The sequence below is a fragment of the Alligator mississippiensis genome, chromosome 2, assembly GCF_030867095.1.
Source record: "Alligator mississippiensis isolate rAllMis1 chromosome 2, rAllMis1, whole genome shotgun sequence".
NCBI classification, from domain to species: Eukaryota; Metazoa; Chordata; order Crocodylia; family Alligatoridae; genus Alligator; species Alligator mississippiensis.
Window position 1 is genome coordinate 52,587,528 of NC_081825.1, and position 10,570 is coordinate 52,598,097.

At 41.9% G+C, this 10,570-nt stretch overlaps 1 long non-coding RNA gene across 1 annotated transcript in view; it reads left to right on the forward strand.

Moving 5' to 3' along the window:
• The window catches only part of LOC109281544 (uncharacterized), a 96,913-nt gene extending 86,579 nt beyond the window's left edge, over positions 1-10,334 (forward strand). The window contains exons 5-7 of the long non-coding RNA XR_002088216.2: positions 7,017-7,162; positions 7,904-7,985; positions 10,069-10,334. This is a non-coding gene — a long non-coding RNA (uncharacterized LOC109281544). The remainder of the gene's footprint in view (positions 1-7,016; positions 7,163-7,903; positions 7,986-10,068) is intronic.
• The last annotated feature ends 236 nt before the right edge of the window (positions 10,335-10,570 follow it).

Consider the following 10,570-nt stretch of genomic DNA (forward strand, 5'->3'; position numbering starts at 1 on the left):
CGCCGAGCCATCTCTCTCTAAACCCCCCTGACATGAACGCAGCTCTGCGTCCTCCAGCTGCCTTGCACTCTTCCAGGCTGGGCTGAGGCACGGCAGAGTTTCCCGAGGGTTTCTCCTTTTAGTGAATCTGCAACAGGTTAGAAGAGCTGTCCAGATGCATGTTTGTTTGGATTTAAATTAACAGGCACTGGCCGATCCCATCTTTGCTCAGTCAATTACTGTTGATTTCAATGGGAGCTCCGTCCTGTCATAGGAAGGAAGGCTCAAACTCGCTTCGCTTTTGATGTTTGCTGTCCGGCTTTATAGGCTTCCTTTAGCAAAGAAGGAAAAATGCTTAGAATCTGTGGAGTATGGGTGCACTGGACTGAAACAATACCCTGTGATTGATCTATCTGTAATTGTTATATAACGAAATCACATCAAATAGGAAGACATTTGCAGAAGGTAGGGCTGTCATGAGATAATCATACCCCTGGGGGGGATTTGGCTGTGTCTGGTGTAATCTCGCCCTGAGGCTGCGATTAGCTCATGGTATCCATACCCACATGTCATGCTTTATTTCTTAACTAATAAATCATTGCAAACGGTGCAGCAGATGCTTGGGGCACGAAGTCCCCCTCCCCTAAAAAAAATGAGAGAGAGAGAGAGAGAGAGCGAGCGAGAGAGGACACAAGCTGAAATCAGGGACACAGGGAAAGTAGAGGGACCACAAGCGATTTCACTTTTACACCAGCATCTGAGTTTAAGTCAGGTTAGGAAAAGTCTGGGTTTATGTGGCCAGTACCTTAACTAGCATTGTCTATGTTTTGTGCTTATCTCTGGATGTCTGCTTATGTGCAGAGGGATGCTCACGTGTATTTAAATGTTCCCTATAGGATTAATGTCCTTCCTATTGTATTTGTATCCCTGAGCCCTGCTTTCTTTTCTCTCTGTGTTTCATCTCCTTTAGCAAAGGATTCATTAGCTTCAGCGTCACCTACTCTTAACTGACAGCTTCTTTTGTTCTCTTCTTAAAACTTTTGTCCTTCCCGCCTTTTTGTGGAATTGCCTGGTGATTCTACCACTGTCTTTAGGTCACCATAGAACAGCCCCATCAGGATATTCACATCTAGGACAGACACATCAGAAAATGGAGCTCCAGAGAAGCAGGGAGAAACTGAGAGTTCATTTATCCTCTGTCGATGAAAAATTAGTGCCTGAGAACAATGGTGGGCTGTCAAGGAAGTTCAATCATCTCCTTCTTTAGGTTTTTAGGCATCTATCTTTCTTGAGCTAGTGGCGGTGGGCATTCATATTTGTGCTTCTGGCAGTTAAAAGTCATGGAAGTGTCCATATCTGAGCCTGCAGTGAAGCCTTGTTAGTGATTCCTAATGATGGACAAATTATTTACAGTTAAGAGTTTATTAGATTGTAGCAGGCACTCTGTGAATTGTCCAGGACTGTTGCTATATATTTTTTATTAATATGTCCTTTATCTGAAATAAATTGAGGAATAGTTTGTGCAAGCAGCATGTACCACCATGGGATTTGCTCATGAACCACTAGCTGAAATACTAGTGCCTTTTCTACTTGTAGCTTTCTATTCCCTCTGTGGTACAACACCTTAACCAGTTAGTATAGTTTTTGGTCTTACCTGGAGAAGACCAGGCCCAGAACTTTCAAAATAGAGAAAAATGTATAGGCAACCAGTTCTGACAAAAGTACTCATGCAGGCACAATACTCCCAATGCTTTTTATTTCTTTGAACATTTTTGTTGCTGTTTGGAAAAAGAATGATTAATTTGATGGCAGGAACCATTTTTTTACTAAATAACAGTCACTTTTTTTTTACTAAATACATCTACCTCTAGCCTCTGCTCTCTTTTAGCTCTATCATCAGCTATCTTCTGCCAGCTGTTTAATTTAAACAAGCTTTTTTAATCCACCCTCCCCCTTATGAAGAAAATGTGGACCAGGGGCTAGCTGCAGACAGTGGAGAGAGAAGGGAAAAAATAAACCTTTTCTATTTCCGTAAAAGGTAAGGTAACTTAAGTTATGCTATAGATGTAGGGGATTCATTGTTAAAAAGCTTGTAATTTTTTCCCCCATCCACAGTGCTGAGCTGTGAGTTTGGAGGATTTTCAGAGAGAAAAGAAAGTGAGTCATAATGGAGAGTAAAATGAGGATACTTGCAGCAGGAAATGAAGAAATGTGAGGCAGCAGCATCTAAAAATCAAATCAGATAATTGGGGACATTACGGAAGGACTAAGGACGAGATAAAAACATGGTAAATATATGAAGACTAACATTACAGGAAACAATAACCTGGAATATTATACCCAATTTGGTAACCTAATATTAGGGTCAAATTCTGAGGGTTTTTGCATAAGCAAAGTGATCATAATCTGCCATTTTTTAAAAGTTATACTGTGGTATAGATTTAAAGACCTAGAAAAGGACTGCAAGTATAGATAATGGCATGGTGAAGCTGAACAAAAGAATGAAGAGATAAAAGGGACTTGATTGGAGTCTTCCAAGTTAAGAGTGGTGAAAACACATGACTCCTTTTTTAATTTTGTTCTGTAATATAAGATTCAGGGTTAACTGATTAAATTAAAGGACATGCAATATAGAACCAATACAAAGCAATATTAATATACCTTGGAGGGACAATACTTTCTACCATCTTCTACACTCTATAATTTAGGTTATGTTTACATGGCAAAGTGGTACTACACAGAGACACTTGGGATGGAGCTAAACAAGGTATCTTTGATACCTTAGTTACCATAACTGTGCTCTCCTGAATAATCTAACACAGCTTGATTGCTTCCAGTACCCAGGCTTGAGTCTAACAAGGGCTGCCTTGAGTCTAAAAAAGGTTGAGAACCACTGTTCTACATCAACCCCTAGATTATCCATGCTTAATCCCCAGACTGTGGAGCCAACTGGCTCACGGGATTCTTCTGGGTCTCAAAATTTGGCAGCCGGGAAGCAACGTCAGCTAACTGCTGTTCCCCAGCTGTCAAATTCTGGACTTGGGAGGAACCCTGAGAGCTGGGAGGCATGGCCCTGTGCACTAGATTGAGTGTATGGCACTTATTGCAGGGGATATAGGGGCCAGTCCAACAAGTGGATCAACTCTGTACCACTTATCCAGCACACAGGGCCAAATAAGTAAATAAATTATAAAATTGATCATCACTACCTAAGTTTTCACAAGTACCCTACATGCCTCAAGTTCTGTCTCTGTATATACCCAAAACATCTTTCATCTTGTCAGGATCAAGCAGGTTAATATTTATCTCTTACTTAAATCTGATAGGATCCTGAGACACTGAGTCTGGTAGGCTTGCTCAGAGAGTATTCCGTTTGCATCATAAGGAGGAAGCAGCATATAGAACACAGCCACCGTTTAAATAAAAAATACAACTGGAGAAGCAGTGCCACACCCATTTAATTCCTGAATTATTTTCTGTAAAGTGGCACATTTTTGACAGGAATTTCCCCACATTCCAGAGTAGGTTATAACCAGGTGTTTAGGATATACTCCAAGGAAGTGAGATGTGGGTAAGAGTTGTCTCAGGCTGAGAGAGAAATTTAAGCTAGGTCTTTCACTTAACTGGAACCACTAAGGTATTGTGTAACAAGGGGGTTTGAAGAAGGGAGTGTTCCCTCCTTAGTGTTTGAAAGGAAAGATTTAGGCACCTGTAGCAGGGGCTCATAACCCCTGTTACTTAAAAGAGAGAAAGAGACAGCTGAGAGCCAGCAGTGAGAAATATGCAGCCAAGGGGGAAAAAGGAGTAATAGTGGCTACAGGAGAGCTGGGTGGGTTGTTGATATAACTGGTCAAATGAGTAACCTCTGTTATTGGGAGTAGGGCTAAACAGCAGGACTAAGTGACTGCAACACATTATGAAAAAGCTGACTTAGCCCAAAGGCAGTGCAGAATGTGCCTAGAAGCTGGCTACAGAGCTGTGAGCCTGCTTGTAGGGAGACAGGTTACAGAGAGGCAAGCCTGTAGATTGGTTAGCAGGAAGCTCCTGTGCCTGGTTCTGAGAAGCAGGGATCAGGTTCATAGGCTTGTGCTCCAGGGTGACGGGAATCACTATGGCCCTGCATGTTGTGGGGCAGAAGTACTCCCTAAAGCAGGGTCAGCAACCCCTGGCACACCTGCCAGAGCTTGGCATGTGAAGACATTCTGCTTGGCACATGTGCCTTGGAGTGAATGGCAGGGAAGCTGAGAATGGCCTGATCCTTTTTGTGGCAGTGCAGTCCTGGCCCTTTCCCCACTATCCACCCCAAGGCATGTGTGTATCTACTGCCAGCAATGAGTCAAACCAGGGCTCTGCAGACCCCAGTGCAGCTGCTTGTAGCCTCCCTACTGCCTACTGCGAACAGCCCGGGCTGGGCAACAGGGGCCTGCCCAGAGCCTGGGCCCAGGCCCAGGCCCAGGCTGGCTGTGGCAGGCAGACAGGGGGCTGCAACCAGCTGCATCAGGGTCTGCGGAGTCCTGGCCGGGTTCATGGCCGGCAGCAAGTGCACGTGCGCCTTCAGGCAAAGAGAGGGGAAGGGGGTGGGGCTGTGCTGCCACAAGAAGGATTGGGCCCTTCGCAGTTCCCAAACCATCTGCCTCTGGTGCGCCAACATCTTACAAGTTGAGGTTGTGGTTTTTCTTGGCACTCTGCCCAAAAGCATTGCCGACCCCTGCCTGGAGACCAGGATGAACTAAAAAGATCCATAGAGATAAGGTACACTACTGAGCTAGTGGGAGCCAGCTAGTCAGGATGGCAGAGGACTTTCTCTGTTATGAGTGTACCCAGATGGGTTAGTTGTTTTTGGTTGAGTGTTTGTGTTGACTGTTTTGACCATGAGGCTTGGGAGTGGCTGAATGGGAGGAAGGAAGCCACTCTGGATGCCGGTGGAGCACTCAGCATTTTGAGCTGTGTGCTCAGGGGCCCAATGGTGCAATGCAGGGCAAGGGGCCTGGTGAACAGTGCAATCAGTGGGGAGCTTTATAGACTGAGTAGGTCCCAGAGACAGGGAAAGAGACTAACAAGTGGGTTGGTTGAGGCCAATAGGAGGGAGAGACGACCTGTCCAAGGGACAGAGTTAAAAGTCTGTGCCAAAGTGAGGCTGCCCCACAATAAGCAGGGTGAAACGAGGCTTTCAAGGTCTCATTCCAGTTTCTAAGTGCAGATTCCCTAATTTATATTAAGGTTCCAGCAAGGTGTGGTAGGTGGGATTAGGGTGGTAGTCTGATGAGACAAGGTGAGAGATGGGATTAGTGGCTGCTACAGGGTGCCACAGCTGCCTTTAGAAGTGCAACCTCTCACAACTCATAAGTCCGGGAGGGGATTCTCGGTGGTGAATCCCAATTAGAGACATGTCATTTCCTATAGTCTAACCCTACCACTGACAGGGGAAGGAGTCTAAGTCATGCATCCTTTATGTGCTTTTCCTCTTGGTTAACATAGGTGACCCTCTGCTTAGCATGGTGGCTGTTGTGTCTTTCATTGTGAGACTTCTAACTCTCCCCATGCAATGTATAAGAAACCTGCAAGCTTGACTCAGGGCTCTGGGTTCCCCTCTGAGGATTAGGAACATTAGGCTGGGATGCTGAGCATCACAATACTAAGTCTTTTTGTTGAGCCCTATACATCCTGAAGTTACGGTCTTCAATGCATCTGTTTAGCACTGTGGCTAATTCAGCAAGTCCAAAGGAGCTTAGACACTGGGAGCTATGCAACCATCAGATATTTGCTGAAACACTGGACATATTAGTCCAAGAAGCCACCAATTATTGGTCCACTGGAATATAATATTTAAGGACATTAAAAAGATTGTCAAACAAGGCCTACATGCATGTGCATGTTAGAAGTCACACCATTGTCATTCTATTGTATCTCCCACATAGCTCCATTCATATGCTGGAAGCTTGTGGTAGACCATGCACGCCTCAGCATGGAATCATAAGGATTGGAGTCATCCAGTTCAACCCAACATGCCTATATGACCCTGACCTAGTCACTTCATCGCTTATCCTCAGTTCCAGGAAATATATTAAATCCTTTATGCCAAGCAGGTAGCAATGCAAAAGCTAATACATACTTTTCTATTATTCTCCACACATACTGCACCTGCTTCAGCAAAATTTGTAGAACATCAAACAATTGGGATTGACACCTGTGCAGTTACAAATACATGGTGTTGATGGGTAAGCATACAATGTAACTGTTATGTCTGCATGGTCCTGTACCAATACCAGTGTAGCAGAACTGTTACACCTTTAACCATTTTTCATACAGGGTTAAATTTACAGTAATTTTGCTCATTTGAGCTATAGAAGCAAGTCAATGTAAAAGTTATGGTGCAATAGCTCCCTTCTCTCTTTTGAAACAGTTAAATTACCTGTTTATAGCAGGAGATTTCACTGTAAAATACTTATGTTAACATATAGAAAGGCATTTGTTCATGCTCTCACAAATATCAAGAGATATCCTGATCAAAAAGGGTCAAGAACTCTTTATAGAACCTTAAGAGATAGGAAGAAACTGCTGCAGAGTCAACGTGTAGTAATGTGTGGTTGACTGGATATGCAGTTGATTGGACTATGCTTTTTCAGCGTTTTATTGTATATTACAGATGGATTGTGTAGCTGGGAATATGTGAGTATCTGGGACACAGGCCTGAATTAGTCTACTTCTGGCTCAAACCTAATCAACTTTGTCATGAAAGCAAAATATAAGTATACATGGTCTATCATGTTTCTTGAAGGACTGCTAAATCTTTGTATTAAAGATAGAAGATTTTGTTAATGGAAATCAAGGATAGAAATGGCCTATTAGAAAATTTACGCCATCCCTCTCCTTTGCCAAGACTATTGCTGTCTACAGTCATGTTTGGGTGTATAATTCAATTATATGCCCATGTATATTGAGGTACCGTAAGAGAGTCAACAGGATCATAATCTTGTCTACACATATATTTTTTAAAAACTTGTGAATTATGTAAAAATTCTTGTTGTAACCTACAGACTGCACCAAGGACTGAGAGAAGCAGCTTCTGTAGAAATCTACAAGACTCTTGAGTTCACTTCAGCTTGGATGGTGTTCTGAAGCTACTGAAGGAGAAGAGAACAAGAGTGAGGAAAATACATGGAAAGAAGATGCCTTTCAGAAGGTAGCGGTGAGAGGGGTAGCAGTGAGAGAACCTGACATGAATGGTTGGGAAATGAATGAATAGAAGCAAACATGTGACCAGTGGTAGCCTTAGGGTTGTTGGGACCCTGGGCAAGAGAGTCACTTGGGGCCCCTTAGAGGCTTAATTTTGCTGACCTATGTATTGTGGATCTTTTTAATATTCATTGGGGGAATTAGATAAATAGCCAAGTGTTAAAATGCAAATAGAGCCCCTTCCTTGCAAAAATTTCAGCCCCCCAAAAATTTGTTGCAAAATTTTGGGGCCCCCTAAAGTGTGGGGCCCCACGTGGTTGCCCAGTTTGCCCTCCCTTAAGACTGCTACTGATATGACTGAGTCACTCTATAGATACTGTGAGTAAGGAGGAGGTTCTTCTTACACTGGAACAGCTTTGAAAATACTTTAAAGCTTACTTTGTCAAAACAAAATGACAGATTTTTTTGCCTAAAATTAAGCCAAATACTCACAAGAAGCTGAATTTGGCATAAGCCTAGTTTAAAGTAGGAACTGTTTTTTTCTTGGGCTATAGGTATTGCTCAGAATCTTCCCAGCCCAAAGGAGCCCCTACCCCTTTGGCTGCTATTGTAACACAACACAGTGGTGATAATAATGATATTCTCACAGATCTGGACTATGCCACACAACTGCCTGGACATCTTGGCAGTAGACAATAAGGCTATGACAGCATTACTTTTTGATTGTTGATGTACTTCTAAATTACAGTGTGCAGCTCTGCCTCTGACAGAGGGTAAGAAGGTACCACAACCTGCTCACAGAAATGAAGGTGATCTGGTGTCTTGAGAAGGTAAGTGTTGCTGCTCTGGAATGGAGTGTATACCAACACAGCTATGAAAGCTTTATGAATGCTGAAAGTAGCACCATTCTGCTTGGTCACTTAACACTGAAGTGGAGGGCAAGGATTACTTGAAAAGTTCTCTCTCAGAGCAAACAGACATGGCTTGGCCATTTGTGGCTTGTTATGTTCTGTGTATACACCGGAGGGAGTAGAATCTTAGATACCGATCTTGGAGCGCATATGCAGGTAAAACTTCAGTTGTCATCAGCAGGAGTTCTACTATAAATTAGATGTATCCCGTGAAATGAAAAATACATACGTAAACAGAATGTATAGTTAACATTCTTGTATAGTCCTCTTGTGGAAATAGCCAAGCTATGCTCAGTGCAGGACTGGAAAGGCAGGTGGGCCAGAATGATGGTTTTTATGCTGTTTTTATACCAACTTAATTCCAGTGATGGCTGAAAGAAATTTTGGCCCTGGCATAAACAAGATCAGTCCAAGGATTTTCTATGGTGGGGACACCCAAGATGATTATAATGGAGTAATTCATCCATGGATTTCACTCTAATATTGGGAGAGGACATACAATATCCTCTTCCAAGAGAGCTGTTGTGTTTACATAGGCAGGCACTATTATGATGTCTGGCCAGTAGATGGCATTGAAGCTGTTTTGCATTGAGCACATAATAGGTACATGGGGAAAAAATGAGTAGCAGTGTTGACACATGACTAGTACATATATCACTGCAACTTCCTTCTAAAGGGTAATATTACCCTTTTACACTGGTGAAGGATGTGCATGGTGTGTTCCTTTCACTTTCAGTCCAGAATAAATATGTTGCATGTCTACACCCTGTCTCTTCAGCTCCCTCTGGCTCAGGTAGCCAGGAAGAGCTAGAACTCAAAGGCATCCTGAGTACATTCTACAAGCTTACTTCTATCTGGAGTCATGGTATAAAGTCATTACACCTAGTTCTTCCAATTCTTTATAATCAGTATTCTGATTTTACAGCTGCTTTGCAGTAACAGAATAGCAAAAGTAACTAGGATGTAGCTTAGATCAGTGATTCCCAATCTGTGGTACATATACCACCAGTGGTACGCAGACAACCTGTAAGTGGTACACATTAACAGATTTTTTATAATTACTTTATCTGACAAAAATTTGCTGATGGTACTTAAGGTTGAACTGAAAAATTTGCTGGTGGTACTTAAGGTTGTATCGTTGTAAATTGGTGGTGTGCAATCTGTCAGTTTGGGAACTGCTGACTTAGAGCTTGTTCCCAAAAAGTCTGCAATCTAAGAATCTCATAGCACTTCACAAGGGTTTGTTTCATCATTTTGCTTTCTGTTTAGCAATGCTGAAGCATACAACTCTTGGGTGCTATATACATGCTCCTTCACATTTGAATTAGAATGCTCCAGCGTTGCTGCAGCATCACGTGTATTAAACCTTTGCGCATTTTAAAACGGCTGTGGAGTGCTTTATCTAAACCTTGTCAAACAAGTTTTTCAGCCATAAAAATGGAGGAGCTACCTCTATTGTCAAACAAGGTTTAGATAAAGCATCCTGTGGCCATTTTTAAATGTGCAGGTGCTTAATACACGTGACACTGTGGCATTTTAAGTAGAGCAGTTGCTCAGTTGTGCAGGGGTAGCCTAGGACCATGATCCCAGGATCCCCTTTCACTGGCATGTAGTTATGGCATGATTTAGATCTGATCCATGATCCCAAAATCATACCTCCTATAATATAGGTATGGCATTGGCAGGAGGTGCAATTGTTGGAACCTGGAATCAGATTCTATTGCACCATTAAATGAATATGTGCCAGGGGCCTTGGTTTTTTAAATGGGGTGTCATTCAATTCACAAAAATATGGAGGAATGTCTTGAGTCTAATGAGGTTGAGAACCGCTGCTCTACACATTTGAAAAAAATCAGAATGCAGATGGCTTAATATGCTAAGTTTCATGAAAACAACCTTTGAAAAATTATGGTTTGAATATAAAGAACACATAGAACAGATCAAATCCAAAATGCAATACTGTATTTCTATTCACTGGATATCAATGTGCCCCTTTTATCAGTTTTTTCAGAATCCCAGGAAGTCGTGATTACATGGCATGAGTTTTCCATTTTCAAAAGAACAGATTAAAAGCATGAAAGTCCTCTTAGCAGTTTTTGGGAAGAAAAAAACTATTTCTGGTTACTAGTAAACTCTGCTGTTCTTTGAGAAATACTGTAACATTCCTTCAAGATAATATGCAATTATAGCACTGTAAATGCCAGAAAAATTATAATGTCAATAACACTGAAAAAGTCTTGCAAAATATTAAATGCCTTTCCTAACCACTATTTTTGTCACAAATAATGTTCACTATTCATTTCTATTGATATTCATGATTTGTTTCTGTTAAACTTGCATGATTGCTTTGTACTATAAAATGAGAAGAATCTTAATACAGCCATCTACAATGAAATGTTTTGAGGTAACTAAACAAGAAATGGCAGATTAAATTAATTAGCTCTGTACTATTATACAGGCATCATCAATCTTTCTTTTATTGCTATTATTAGAGTGCAAAGGGC